The sequence below is a fragment of the Lutra lutra genome, chromosome 3 (assembly GCF_902655055.1).
Source record: "Lutra lutra chromosome 3, mLutLut1.2, whole genome shotgun sequence".
Lineage (NCBI taxonomy): Eukaryota > Metazoa > Chordata > Mammalia > Carnivora > Mustelidae > Lutra > Lutra lutra.
The window spans coordinates 110,511,397-110,527,564 of record NC_062280.1 but is presented as its reverse complement, the minus strand read 5'-3'; the positions used below and the strand labels follow the sequence as shown (position 1 = coordinate 110,527,564).

The 16,168-nt window shown below is 35.7% G+C and overlaps 1 pseudogene; it reads left to right on the top strand.

Annotated features, from left to right (window-relative positions):
* The window catches only part of LOC125095590 (sorting nexin-19-like), a 77,581-nt pseudogene extending 65,063 nt beyond the window's left edge, over window positions 1–12,518 (top strand).
* Window positions 12,519–16,168: the final 3,650 nt, after the last annotated feature.

The window sequence follows — 16,168 nt, the reverse complement described above, 5'->3', positions numbered from 1 at the left end:
AAAGTATGAATGTAGGATCCAGGTTTGGTGTGGCAATTGTCTCTATTTTATTGTCCTCCCATCCTCAATCTTTTAACTTGTCACCTCTTAGTCATAATACGCCTGCTATGCTCCAGGCAACATCTTCCCACACCAATACCAATTTGAGGCAAAAAGAATGATGGCAGTAGATTTTCTCTTTATAAGACTTCAGGGTTTTTTTGTTTGTTTGTTTTGTTTTGTTTTGTTTTTCCCTGAGAGGAAAATATTTCCCAGAACTTTTCCCACCACGCCCCCCAATCCAAAGATTTTACCTTACATTTATTGCCCAGAAAGATATTGCAATATTTACATGCAGTTTCCTAAATCAATTGGTATCAAAATGCAATGGAATTTTCATGGTGGCAATAGCTCTGCAATGTTTCTGGGTTTAGGATAAGCACCTGCCTTCCCGAAGATAGAAGTTGCCACTGCCTTAGGCAAAGCCAGTCTGAGTTGTTTGAGACAAAGGCAGAAACTTGGCAATGGTAAGCAATGAATGACCTCACCATAGACAGATAACACATAATACATAGTAGCAGGCACTGCACCAAGATCATCTCCATCAAACATATGTATTGTTGAACTATTTGTTGTTGTTGTTGTTTTTAAGATTTTATTTATTTGACAGAGAGAGAGAGATCACAAGTAGGCAGAGAGAGAGAGGGGAGGAAGCAGGCTCCCTGCGGAGCAGAGAGCCTAATGCGGTGCTCGATCCCAGGACTCTGGGATCATGACCTGAGCAGAAGGCAGAGGCTTTAACCCACTGAGCCACCCAGGTGCCCCTGTTGAACTATTTGGATTTTGTTCTGTGCTTGGGAGCTATCAGAGCAGATGAGGTGACTACTGAAAATTTTGCAATGGATGATGGCTGCATGGATGACTTTGTAGTGTATATCAATATTCATACACTTTTCCCATAAACCTCTATCTTTCCCCAGACCAAACTAATATACTTTGGGTTATACGTTGTGGAATTTAGATACAGGCAACTATCAAAAGGTGAATCAACTTTCTTGTTTAATTTAATAAATAGAATTACATGCTCTTGCTCAATTATGTAAATTTAACAATGGCTTTGTTTTACAAACACAAAGTCATATTGGCCATAAGAAAAAATAAGAAAATATAAAGGATTTCTTAATAAATATGCAGTTAATTTTGCTTGTCATTATAACACTCTCAAAAAGTGGCATGCATAATTTTCTTCTCCCTCTTTGCTGTCCTTTATCAAGTGCATATTTAAATTCATCATGGAAAAGGGGGAGAAAGTTCATAGTATTTTTGTGATCAAACACCTTCTCTAATTAATCTTGGCATCTCAGTGTAATGACATTGAATATTATTAAATTAACTTTTTATGCCCTATTAGGGGTGCCTTTATAAAAAAAATATGTCATTTGTGGAAGTTTTTTTTTTAGATCAAAAGACACAACTCACCTTCAAAAGTCTTTGAATCAGTGGATATTTTAAATTATTTATTTTATTATATTTATCTGTCTTTTCTTTATATTTATATATATTTATATTTTATAATTCAGATTATAAACATTGTATATATTTGACATATAGTAAAATATAATTTATATAAGAACATACAGCAACAACATGAATGGTCTTTTACTTTTTTTTCCTTAAAATGGATAGTTGCAATTAAAAAATGGCCTTCATCAAACATGTCCAATTCAATAACGCCACAATCATGTTAGAAGAGGTTCAATAATGCCCAGTACATGAAACATTGGATGTAACATTGGGGTTTCTGTAGAAGTTTTATTGGACTTTTTTATTATTATTATTATCTCCTTTGAGAAGCCTTTGGCAAAGAAAGTGCTAAAATTTCTTCACTATACTCATTATGAACTTGGGTGCAAAGAAAGGGTAGAATATAAATTGCTCCCTAAGATGAAATGGGAGGAAGAAGGTAGATTGGAAGGACCTAAGCAGAATCTTCTGAAATCTGTTCAGAAGGGCCACAAATATACAGAAAAGATTTTTTTTTTCCTAGACTTCTGCTTCTAGGGGCAAGTGTTTGCCTAGGGAAAAGTCAGATATTCACAGAGAACTGCTGCAGGAAAGACCAAGCCAATTTCCTTACACTCTTTTCTATAATGTTGATCTCAAGGATAAGATTTGTTGTTTCTCACTCATTTTATGTTATTAGTGCCCACCATACTGCCTGGCAACAAGTGGATCTGAGTGAATTGTGATTCAACTTAATGGAATTGACTCCTTTAATTAGGTCCAAGGAGGATCTATGAATGCCTCACAATTTATTTCCACTGACCAGATGATAAGTTCTTTTTGGTTTATAACCCTTCAGTCAAACATGCTGAAGTAACCATTGCCAAGTGTTCTTAGTATCTATTCTCTGGTAACCCATAATATCTGTGGAAGTGAACCATTTTCAATTATCCAGGGCTCCTTCTTCCATTCTTAATTCCCCAATAATAAAAGTTGAAGGCATTTAAAGATCAAAAGAATAAAAACCCAAGGATATCACAGATCAAGCTTTAGATTAATAAAACTTGTCTGAATTCTTTAAGGCCCTTAATCAGATAGTGTTTCTTAGAGAGTCACCCAACCCACCTGAGAAAATGAGGCATATTTGCAGAGGAAATTGAACTAGGCTTTCAAGTCTAAGCCCAATTCTGTTTTTTGTTTGCTTGTTTGTTTGTTTGATTTGGTGACCTGACTCTGGATAAATCACTTAAGTCTAAAGACCTTATCCTTCTCCATCTTGCAAACAGGGGTAATGATAATTGATTCAGAGGGTTATTATGAGAAACATATAAATAATAAAATAATAGATATGGAAAGAATATCCTGTAGTGAGAAAACTTCTAAATACTCACCCCCACTAATATTCCCAGTGTCATGGTATTCACAGACATATAAAAACCCTTTGTGTTGAAAAACTTGTGTCCAGCTCAAAGAATATGAAAAAGAGTAATAGAATGATTATTTGTGATTAGGTTAAACAAGACTGTATCTACCCACCAGCTAACTTTCTTTCTCTTGTTAGCTTTGAAAAAGTAGACTGTCCTGTTGGAGAGTCCCGCGTAGGGAAAGCAGGAAGTGTGGCTTTCAGCCAATAGCCAGCAGGCAACTGAGGTCCACAGTCCAACATCTTGCAAAAAATCGAGTTTTACCAATGACTCTTATGAATGAATGAATGCCTACTGAATGAACTTAAAAGAGGTCCTTTGCCAGTTGAGACAATAGCCCTGATACCTTGACTGTGTAACCTTGAAGTAGAGGACCCAGTTAAGCCATGACAAAAAAAGTGAACCTGAAAACAACTGTGAGAAGATGAGTGTGTGCTGTTTTAAGCCATTAAGTTTTTGATATGTTAAGCAATAATAGGTAATTAATAAAAATAAAAACTACATATACCCATATGTATATGCATATATGCACATATACATATACATAAATGTGCATATACACATCTTTATATAGATGTGCATACATGTATGTATGAATGACACACCACCATCATTATAGATGTACCTATTTATGCAATATATAACATAAAATTGTTCTTATATAAATGTACTCTTCCTTAACTGCATTACTTTTTAACTGCAATGATAGGAACAGCATCAGATAATAGGTCTAGCTACTAGTTCAAAAAGTTTGCAGGAAACTCTCAACAAATGAAGAGTGTCACTAGGAAAATGCTGGTTGGTCAAGCACCACTATGTATCAGAGAAGCTGTCTGGCCCTTTGCCTTGTGGGTGTAGAAACTTGATTCATAAGTGTCTTAAAATGGAGGGGATTTGAAGGCTGTCTCATGCGAAAGAAGCACATAGGATATAAATCTAAATGTAAAATAAATAGTAAGTTGTAATGAAAACTGTCAGGTTCTTTGAACTAGAAAGCTTGGGGCAGGATCTAGAGCCTTTTCTCCCTGAAGGCCCCTGGCACACCTGTCAGCCTGCCATTTCTATCTCTTGATGTGTTGCTGTAAGGCTTGGAAGGAATGGAGCTTTAGTCCAAAGACCAAGATTCCTGGAAACTTCTGGATAGGAAGTGTTGATACTTGTCTCTCTGCTTCTTTCAGAAATCTCTATTGCTGAACCGTCTTTATGACTGGTACAGCCTTTCCTAGGACGACTATGATACTGCTCACCCACCCAGGGAATATTTTGTCTCTGAGGTGACTTGTCCATCTCTGTGCTTATTAATTGTGTGCTAGTTGCATGGCTTAGTTCTCGTTGTCTGTGCTTCCACATGTATCTAGATGATGTGAAGGGTACTCTCCTGCATGGACCATGTCATAGAATCTCTAACATAGTGATGTCAGAAAGCATGCATTCCCAATATTTATTGCTTCGTTGATTTATGTGAGAGCACCCAGAAGTGCCTATCACAGTGAGCGAAGCTTGGGCTTCCAGTATCTATCACAACTTCGTCTCTTTTCTTTTCCCCTTGATCAAGTTACATAATTTATCAAAGCTTCAGTTATTCCCTTACATAAGTGACACATAATAATGCCCACTTTATAGTTTTAATTTGATGGCTCCAGAAGTAAAAATAAACAAAAATAAAACAAAGCAAAAACAAAGGAGAGAACATCTATGAAAACTGCTAAACATTTGGCTAAGGTCCTTATCGACGTATTGATTTGGATCATTAAAACTATAAGATAGGAATAATTTTTATTCTAGTTGTATCGATAAGGCTCAGCTAAATCAAACAATGTCCCCTAAATTATAGAATTTATAAGTAATAGAGCTTAGACTGGAGTCCATGTTTTCTTCTCTTAAAGATTTTATTTATTTATTTGACAGACAGAGATCACAGAGGCAGAGTAGTAGGCAGAGGCAAGCAGAGAGAGAAGGGGAAGCAGGCTCCCTGCTGAGCAGAGAGCCCAATGTGGGGCTTGATCCCAGGACCCTGGGATTATGACCTGAGCCAAAGGCAGAGGCTTCAACCCACTGAGCCACCCAGGTACCCCCCCTTTTTTTTTAAGATTTTATTTATTATGTTTTCTTCTCTTAGGAAGCACATTTATTCATATTTACCTCAAGCAGTTGCCACTGGTGTTTCAGATTCTGCCATTACCCTTCTGCAGTCTATTTCATCCATGACAGAGAATCTAAATAAAATAAATTTAAATAAAATAATATTTCAATTATTTAAATTAGTTAATAAAATATTAATAAGTACTGTTTTAGTAATTTAATATAAAAAGTTACATAGAAAATTAATAAATTACGTAACATGTATTTGTTTAGAGAACCCAGAATAGTTCCCAGTGCATAGTAGTATACAGTTATGTTAATTAACAAGTATTTCATTCTTTTTTTTAAGGTTTTATTTATTTATTTGACAGAGAGAGAGATCACAAGTAGGCAGAGAAGCAGACAGAGAGGGGGGGAAAGCAGGCTTCCTGCTGAGCAGAGAGCCCGATGTGGAGCTGGATCCCAGGGCCCTGAGACCATGACCTGAGCCAAAGGCAGAGGCTTTAACCCACTGAGCCACCCAGGTGCCCCAACAAGTATTTCATTCTTAACTAAGATATTTAAGATCCACCACTGAACATACATCATTTAATTTCAACCTTTATTCTTAGTCACATATATGATACTAAGCATTGTGCCTCTGACTTCTTTTGCTCTGGAAAATTTCAAGGGATTAACTTGATGTGGTTGAAACATTTCACTCATCCTTGTCTTGTGCTCCAACTTCTATCTTTCTTTCTTTCCTCCCCCTTTCCTTCTTTTTTCCTCCCTTCTGTTCTTCTATCCTTCTTTCTCATTCAAAGAATGCTTATTGTGTGTTTGTTATATGATAGGTTCTAGTTATGGGAGATGCAGACCATGGTGAAGATTGGATTGAGGTACAGATTCTATAACAAATGAGCATGAAGCCATGAAGTTTTATGTCAAATTCGTGTAACATGTCCATCTCAAGTCAACAGGGTAGACACTGCTCTATGCTATCTTCACACAGGGCCCTGGATGATGGTTATCCATCTCTGTGTTTCCACGACAACTTAGACAAGAGAAAGGGAATGTGGTAGCTATGCATTATTAAAGTGTCACTTTAATACTGGTATATATATCACTTCCATGCATCTCTTCTGAGTCATGGAGCCCCATGACCATACCTAATTTGAAAGAAAAGTGTAATTTTCTCTTTTATCCAGGCAGCAAACCTGGTAAACAACATAGAAACCTTGAGGGACAACTCCAACTATGTGTCTCTGATCTCACTTCTGGAAATTTCAAGGAGGTATGCAGATAGACATTAATGCCTCATTCTCCTGTTCCTAATTAACTGTTTTGTTCTCCTTCCATTCCTCTTCATTCAGCCATCCAATCATTTATTGTATGTAAATTATATCAGAGGTACAGGAGGTACAACAAACAAAAAAATTTAAAAAAAAAGGAAAAAGAAAAAACACGCTTCTCTTATGTCATTTATGTTGCAAAAAAGAAAAAAAATAAATAAAATATTTAAAATGTCAGAGGATTATTATGGCTTTATACTAAGGAGAAAAAAAAAAAAGCAGGCAAGTTTACGGAGCTGCATAGAGAATGATGTTGCCTAAGAAGAAATGTAATTAGGATCAGTGTTACTCAAATTGAAATTTCAGTATGGCAGTCATAGGTTAAGCTTCATTTTACATTTAAATATGTCCAGAAGCAACTTAAAATTCTTTCTCATAAGAAACATTTGGGGGAAGCCTGGGTTATTCAGTCAGTTAAGCATTTACCTTAAGCTCAGGTCACAATCCTGGGGTCCTGGGATCGAGCCCCAGGATTGAGCCCCTCATTGGGCTCTCTGCTCTATGGAGAGCCTGCTTCTCCTTCTTCTGCCTGCCCATCTGCCTGCTTGTGCTCTATCTCTCTCTCAAGTAAATAAATAAATAAATAAAATCTTAAGGAAAAAAAAGAACTATTTGGTGACTTGTGGAAGTCAGTGATTATGAATTACATCTCCTGACCTCAAAACAATAAAAAAAATTACACCCAAAGAGAAAAAAAAAATTAAAAAGGACACCAAACTAAAAAAAACAAAAATAAAAAACAATTTTCACCCAAAAATATAAAGAAATTTGAACTCAATAATCAGGTGTGATAAGTTATAAGGACAATTAATTGTAGATTTTCTTTAAAAATTCAGAGCCATGCTTTCAATGTTTTGGATAAAAGTCAAAAATTTCTCAATTCTATACATTTTTAAAAGATTTTATTTATTTATTTTAGAAAGAGAGAGAAAGAAAGAGAGCAGATGAGTAGGGGAGGAGCAGAGAGAGAGCCCCAACATGGGGCTCATCTCATGGCTCTGAGATCATGACCTGAGCTGAAACCAAGAGTCAGAAGTTTAACCAACTGAGCCAACCAGGCACCTCAATAATTTCTCAATTCTAATATAATAAATACACACATATATGTAAAATATATTTAAGAAGAATTTGAATAAAGAAAATACATTTCAAAAAGTTTTGTTGCTACTATGAACTTATAAGTTTTTTTCATGTACAACTTTATTCACTTAGCATACAAAAAAATCACTTAGCGTACCTCTTTCTTTCACTTAACATTAATTTTTTTTATGGCATGCTGTTATCTTTATGTAACTCTTTTCCAGTGGTTTATAATATACCTTGAAGTGGGCATGCCATCATTTTAGTTAGTTGTCATATCTTTGTAAGATATTTAAATTATTTCACAATATTTCAGTGTATACCTTATTAAAAAATGTGTCTATTAAATATTTGGCAGGGTAAAATAAGACTTTGTGGAGAAAATAAACCCATAGATTAGTAAGGTCAGTCTTGGGGCACCTGGGTGACTCACTCAGTTTATCTTCTGACTCTTGATTTTGGCTCAGGTCATGATCCCAAGGTCATGAGATTGAGCCCCACATAGGGCTCCATGCTGGGGCATGGAACCTGCTTAAACTTCTCTCTCCCTCACGCTCTCCCTCTGCCCCAGCCTGATCATGTTCTCTTTCTCTTAAAAAAAGAAAGTAATAAAATAATAATAATTATAGTGATAAAAAAATTAAGATCAACCTTTAAAAGTAAACCATGAGGTTCATAAATAAGTTGCAGAAATTAGGTAGCTCTGCTTTGACTCTCAGTTGTAAAAGATGAACCTGTTTACATCCAAGTCCCTCAGGAGTAACCAGAGAGTCTTTACAGGTTGTCATATATAATAGACATTTAATCATCATTCTCTACTGGCCAAACCTTTGACAGACCATGTCGAGTTACACTTCGGCATGTGTTATCCAAAGCAGATCTGTGACACATTTACCATTCAAGTTCAGTGATAATCCATGTTAATTCATGAAACAGACACTGATGCATGTTTGGCAGTTTATTTTGGAAGATGGAATTCTTTCATACATAAATATGGAAGTATTAGGTTATTGCATGGTTTCAGTCAGGGCTCTATAATTTGTTTATCCATCTTTTTTTATTATTATTCCAATATATTTAACATAGAGTGCTATATTAGTTATGGGCATATAATATGGTGACATAATAATTCTATCCAGTGCTCATCACAAGTGTACTCCTTGATTCCCATAATCTATTTCACCTATCTCCTCACCTACCACCACTCTAACAACAATCAGAGGTTGTTCTCTATAGTAAAAAGTCTGTTTTTTGGTTTATCTCTTTTTTCTTTGTTCTTTGTTATATTCCTTAAATTCCACATATGAGTGAAATCATACAATGTTTATCATTGACTGATTTATTTTACTTTGCATTATAGCCTCTAGCTCCATCCATTTTTTGCCAATGGCAAGATCTCATTCTTCTTTATGGCTGAGTAATATTCCATTATTCATATATATACATATTCATTACATTATTCATATATATGTGCATGTATATGAATAATAGGATGAATCATCTTTATTCACTCATCTGCCTATCGATATTTAAAAAAAATTTATTTATTTATTTGAGAGAGATAGAGCATGAGTGGGGGCAGAGGGAGAGAGAGAGAAAAGCAGACTCCCTGTTGATCATGGAACCTGATGTAGGGCTGGATCCCAAGACCCCAGGACCCTGACATCATGACTTGAGCTGAAGTTAGATGCTTAACTGACTGTCAGGCACCCCATCTGTCTGTCCATCTTTCAAAGCCAGTTCATGAGACTTATCTGTGGAATTGAGAAAGACCACCCTAAGATAAAGAGATTTTCTACTCCTTTGATCTCAGTGGTGTGATTTTCTCTATATACCCTTCATTCATTTATTATTTAAATAAACTTTTTTCGTGGCTTTATAAAGTTAACACATTATTCTAAAGTTAATGGTGATTCCTTTTTTTTTTTTTAATCTTTCTGATAATGGACAAGGAAAAATATCCATAATGAAATTACATCCAGAAAGATTCATTGTACCTATCTATTTTTACACAACAGTAGTACACACCACTGAGGAGAGAACAAAAGAAGCACACATGTGCCCTAGAGAAGTTAGTTTATATTAAGTGTGCAGATATGCCACAGATAATACCAAGTGCAGAAAAGTACTTATTTTGATTTTGTGACATTTAGGCAATGGATCCTCAAGTTGCAATTACTTTGAGGCTCACCTCTTAAGTCCTCCAACTTTTCTGTAGTAACAGGAAACCTCTCTTGCTTAATGAAGCTTATTTGGGAAGAAGAAGGTCATGACCATCACTGACCATGTACAGTGCTCTCTAACCAGTAGTAGGGTTGTAAAACACATGATTTAACAAGTTTTCTTTCAACTATATGATGGAATCATGTCTGTTTTTCAGGTGCAGATGAAGAGACTGAAACACCAAGATATTTAAATGAATCTTGTCCAAAGCAGGTAAAAATAATTATATAAATATGGCTTTTGGTATTAGTTGGAAAGTATCAAGACAAACACTGATATCTAATTGTGCAACAATGTCAGAACTAGGGAATTTTGTCCTTTCCTACTAAATACCAAAAATTACTCATTACTTTGAATATTATTGTGGTTAACTAGCTATGAATCATAGAAATAACCATTACACTAGTCAACCAGTGGAAATCAGGAAGAGAACTCCAGCACATGCTAGGACCTATGAGTATTACTAAAGTAACTAATAATTCTTGATAAGGAACTAGAATACTCCTATGCCTACAAGATGTTTTTGAGATAATAAAGAAAAGAGATAGTGTAATAGCAGTTATTAATATTTTTAATAAATTAATTCATTAACAAAAACAATTACTTGGATGCCAGAAAAAAACATAATCAGAATTTGGTTTTGCCATTGGTTTGTCAAGCCATTTTAGGCCAGCTTGTTTATTACTTTGGGCCTCAGATTCCTTGTTTATAAAATTCTGACACTCATACATGTTAGAATTCCTCCAATCAGCAAAACACTATTTCAACTCATACAATGGACAAAGTATAACATATGATTTTGTATCTTCCATTAAGAAAATATCTGTAAAAAAGAATAAAGTAGGAAGCAAGAGGATGGAAATAAAATCACTGGCCTCTACTTTGTGCAAGGCAGTGTGCTGGATACTTTACATAGATCACCAAAATTGATCTCACAAAAACTCTATTAAATCAGGATTGCTATCTACTTTTAATTGAGGAAAAAATGCTGGAAAATATGTCTGGGTCAGAATTTTAACAAATATGCTACAAAGCAGAATAAAATAGCTTGATAATAGAGGAACACAGGAAATTTTAAGATGACAGAAGAATGGATAACTCCTTCTCAGAAGGCTTTTTTTTTTCTTTTTAATGTTAGTGAATCTTGGAAAGTTTAGGTTGCAAACACCAGAACTTCTCAAAGCCCTTTACTTGAGGTTGGAAATGAAATAGCTAAGAATATATCATGGTAATAAGGATTAGGAAATTGATTCCCATTCTAAATATCTTTGTTCATTTAGCTCCAAACTTGAAATGTTTCTGTGGAACTAAAAATATCACTCTGAGCAGTCAAGGCTCATTCTACCTACTAAAAACTTCTTTGAATTAATCTACTGAGAGTCAATTAAGAATTGAATGTTAGTCGTCAAGCTTTCCTACATGTCTATTTTGTCCTTCCCTTTTTTTCCAGGCTAATGAGGTCTTCACTTTCACTTTGACCTTATCACACTCACTGCACTTCAATTTTTGCCAGGTAAGAAATCTCAGTCTGCTGTTACCAGTCATCTTATGACTTTGGAAAAAATCTCCATTTTTCCTGGTTTTATGTGTATTAAACTGTTTACCAATTTCCCACATATGGAGAGTTAACTAATATTCTTCAAAGGGAAATTAAGTGATATGATCAGGAAAATATTAAAGACATTGTTTGAAGCTGAAAAATACATCACTGACCAATAATTTTCACCAAATACATTATTTTGAAATGTAAGCAGTTCTATAGTTTAATGGTAAATGCCAAGAGTCTAGTGGTTCAAATTCCCTTCAGATTGGAGAGATAAGCAACTCGTATAGTAGGAAGAGCCCGAAAATCTAGGCAAAGGGTTTTCACCTTTTTGTGAAAGCACTGGAGAGTCAGGAAGTCATTTTTTTTTTTAATACCAGTGAACATTGGAGTCAAAAAATTCATTGACTCACTAACTCGTTCTGGTTTCTATCATCTAGCTGCTCCTCCTCATGGGGGACCTCTTTTCCATTATGTATAGTATTGAAGGAAGCTACTGCCCATGTCATGCAATAGAAGCAATGCATGCAAAGAGATCCCTTTTGGCTTGACCAAATGGATCCACCAAACTGGGGTTTTGATTGTCAGTATAACAGCATAAAGATTTTGGGGTATTTGAGATTCACAGCCACTGTATTACTAATGTTGGTGACTGCTGGTTAGTACAATAGCCATGATGATATATACGGGTTAGAATACTAACATACTAGCTACTAGAAATGCATCCAGGAAGAAAAAACAAAAAACATCCTGAATGAATTCCCAAAGGATGTGTGGATGGCCACTTGTCAGATGCTGTTGTATCAGCCCAAGGACTCAGCAGTGATGATCAGGCACAGAGATAGATTTAGCTAACATAACCTGGGATCTGCTCCTTTTGAAGCTAATAGGCAGAGGAGATGACTATGTATGGTAAATATGCAGAAAGTTTTTCATCTTATTTTTGGTACCCTAGTTCAGAGGAGGCTAGAAGTTCAAGTAGCTGATCTAACATGTCTAGAGTACAGTACCTCTGGCTTCTTCGGGAGTCTGTCTGGTATGGTTGAATTTTGCCTGAGTATCCACAGTCTGTATGGGCTAAAGAAAACAGAATGTGGCTGCTCTTTGCAGAGCCTGATGGAAGTCCTACCAGATTTTATAGTAGAAATTCCTGGAGTTGACAAATGTTGGCTGAGCTGGGATCTAGTTCTGGAATCTCTACTGTAACCCCTCATCAACAGGCATTTGATTTACTGCTTTTGGAATATCATCCTGGAATTCTTAGATACCAGTATCTCTATTGAGGGATCTGCTATGACCATGTCTGTCTCATGTATCCCAAATCACTCTGGAAGGATGGATGTCTCTTCTTAGCCATAGGTGGGAAAAGGTTGAATAGGTGAGTTACTTTGCCACCAATAGACCAGGCAGGAAGGCTGTGCCCTCTAGAACTGGGCCGTAGCTCAGAAGGCCTGGGGTCTAAGTGGCACTTTCACCACTTCTCCATTTGTAGCAGGGGACAGGGGAATATATGTGCCAATGTCATGAATATCCATTTCCATACCTTTAAAAAAAGTATACATAACACTGTCTGCAAGAACAGAATTACTTTGGCTCACACCTATTATCCTATCCAACTTTTTTTCAGTCTTCTCGCCTTATTCTGTTATTTATCTAATACTTATACTCAATTATTTGTTGGTTAAGCAAGACAGATTCATGCAACTAAGAACTCTGAGCAATTAAATGGTTTTGAGCAGGGAACTGACCAAATTTTCATGTAAGAAGCTTTGTGCTTAGGGATGAATTTGAATAGACTGAGACTGAGTCAGGTTTAGGACATCAGCATATGGTTAGTGGTATTTAGGAAGGAGGGAAAGATTAATTTTTGTGTGTTAATATACTGATGGTTCCCTAAATAAACTTGGTTGGATTTTGAACTATGAAATGTTCTTAATGGTCAGTTATCAACCATATCTGTTCAGAGCGAGGTGAGAGACATGGTAAAATTGTTGCACATTTAGGCACTTCCTTAAAAATTTTTTGCATGCTTATTGGTTCACTAGCTTAATAAAGAACCCACATATTATTGCTATATGGTTTGTGAAGCCATAGCCTAAAATGTATGGTGAAATAGTAAGGACATCTCTATAATTTTAGGGGCTTAGGTTTCCTTTTAAAATAGAGGTGTGTGTGTGTATGTGTGGGTGTATGATGTGCATCTGGGTGTATGTGTGTGTTTGTGTGTGAATATTCCCTAATATCATGCTATGGATATAGAATAATATGAAGGGAAAATACCCTGTAAGAACCTAAGAATAGTGACATGTAAAGGATTCTGTTCTTAAGAAGCAAGATGAAACCATGAAGTCTAGAAATTTCCCTAGCAAAAATATCATTACATAATGCTCTTCATGCCTATAGTGGAAATATCTTTGTATACTGAAGAAAAAATATTTTTCATGCTTTCAGCATATATGCTGACTGTATGGGATGTTTCTATAAACCAGAGTCTTAATTAAGTTTTTTTTTGATGACACGTAAGGAATGATAAGCAATCATGAGACCCTATTCTATGAAGATATTCAGGCTTACTCATTACATTTCATAACTGGCTATAACTTTTCCTCAAGAAAACCCTATTTAATATTATTATGAAGAAAACTTATTTTGTTAGTTAATTTTTTATAAAAATGGTATATTCATCTGGTATTCAAATGAAACATAATATTTAACAATGAAAGATAGCTGTCCTATTCCCAGACCTCCATGTTCCCAACCTCTGTGTCTAAATTCAACTTCATTCAGATACCTGTTACTGGTTTATTCCTTTTTACCACCTCTGCTATAATTCCGATAGTAATTTAGTAGGATTATATGACAAAGTCCTATATCTTGATCCTAATTCTCTCATTTTTAACTGGATTATCAAAAATGTCATCATATTAACTATTAGCAATTAGTGAAACCTGCTAATACACCAGCATGTTCTGAGTCCAAATTTAAAAAATGGCAACCTGCAAAATTGAGTAACACCCCCCCATTTTGGGATAGCTGACATTATTAGAATAAATCCACTCTATCATATAACCAGATATCTCGAATGAACTCATACACTCTTGATTCCCCCATACACTATGCTCTGTCTTACTTCCCACCCTTCACTTATGATTTTTCTTCTCCCTTGGGCATACTCACCTTTATTTCACTAACCAGTCTGTCCTTTCAAGACCTAAGTGAGGTCCATCTATTCCATGGGAGATCATTTGACTGTACAAATACACTATTAACTTTCTTTTTTACTACATTTCTTTTTTAGTATTTGTGTTAATGAAGTCACATATTTATCACCAAAGTTACATTTGGGTATCTGATATTTAATATACACTATATTCACAGTGTCTGTCTTATCCTTTACAACTGCCAACAATCTATGAAGTCAGATTAGTGATCTGTTGCATAAATTCAACATATAGGGAACTGAGGCAATGAAAGAATTTTAAAGCCTTCTCTGAGCTCCATAGTTCGGTGATTCTAGGGCTGTGAGTTGTATGGAGCTTTGCCTGAACTCAAAATGCATGATAGATACATTTAATAATCCTTTGCTGATACTAATTTCCCTCAAGCTCTGTCTGTGTTGCCTTTTCCACTACACTAAATTTGCTGAAAAAATCATACTCTGACTTCTGATAAATTGTTTATGTTTCTCAACTTCTCATGTGTGTCTTCCAACCACTGCCTTGAGGACAGTGTATCCTACTAAATGATAAATACATAGTAGGGAGCTCAAGAAATAGCTCTTGAATAAATATTTATGCACACTCTGGGGGTCATTCCACGTTGGCTGATACACAAGATTAAGGCTGTATTGATTCTAGACTAAAGTGACTAAGGAAAATGCAAAATTTAAAAGCATCACAATTGGAAATGAAAAAAAAAAGTCAAATAAGGCTGTTTGTTTTCCTTTATTTTGTTTTGTTTTGTTTTAGTATGGTTTGGTTTGGTTGTTGTGTAGTTCCTGAATTTACCCAGCAAATTACCCAGCGAAGATAGCTAATAATGTCAATGATGGTGTGAATCTAGCACCTAGAATCTTTTAGAACCCATTTTCAGGATTTTATCCTAAACTTTCCTTCCTTTCTTTCTTTCTTTCTATTTTTTTGACTTCTACTTTCTTTTTTTTTTAAGATTTTATTTATTTATTTGACAGAGAGAGATCACAAGTAGACAGAGAGGCAGGCAGAGAGAGAGAGAGAGAGAGAGAGAGAGGGAAGCAGGCTCCCCGCCAAGCAGAGAGCCTGATGCGGAACTCGATCCCAGGACCCTGAGATCATGACCTGAGCCGAAGGCAGCAGCTTAACCCACTGAGCCACCCAGGTGCCCCTGACTTCTACTTTCTGAAGTTTGCTTTATTTAACATATCATGGTAGAATTTGAGATATTATATTCCTTTTATTCTTTAAGATTTATTTATTTTAGAGAGAGTGTGTGAGTGGTGAGGAGGGGCAGAAGGAGAGAGAGAATCCCAAGCCAACTCCATGCTGAGCATGGATCCCAATGCAGTGCTCCATCTCACTATCCCTAGATCATGACCTGAGCCAAAGTCAAGAGTCAGACACTTAATCAAACTGACCTGCCCAGGCACCCTAAAATTTGAGATATTATGTTCTTAAAAAGAAAAAAAAAAAAGATGTGTTCTAAAATATCTATAAATATTATTCATTTGGTCTTGAAGAAGATTTTGCATCAGTTTGGGGTCTAAAAATAGAAGAAAGAAAGCTCTTTTACAACATAAATACACAGGAGACAAAGTCCCTTTCAACAGAGGAAGCTCTGTGGTTACTGAAGTGTATGCAATTATAAACTCAATTGTTAAATCAAAACACATCCCAATCACCCTAGCATGTCGCTTTTAATGGGCAATACATTCCCAAGAAGGCAAGTTCTCTGCTAACAATATTGAACCAAATCATCAAAATTCAAAGGGTCTATAAAATGTGAAATTCCATCAGCAAAGTGCACAG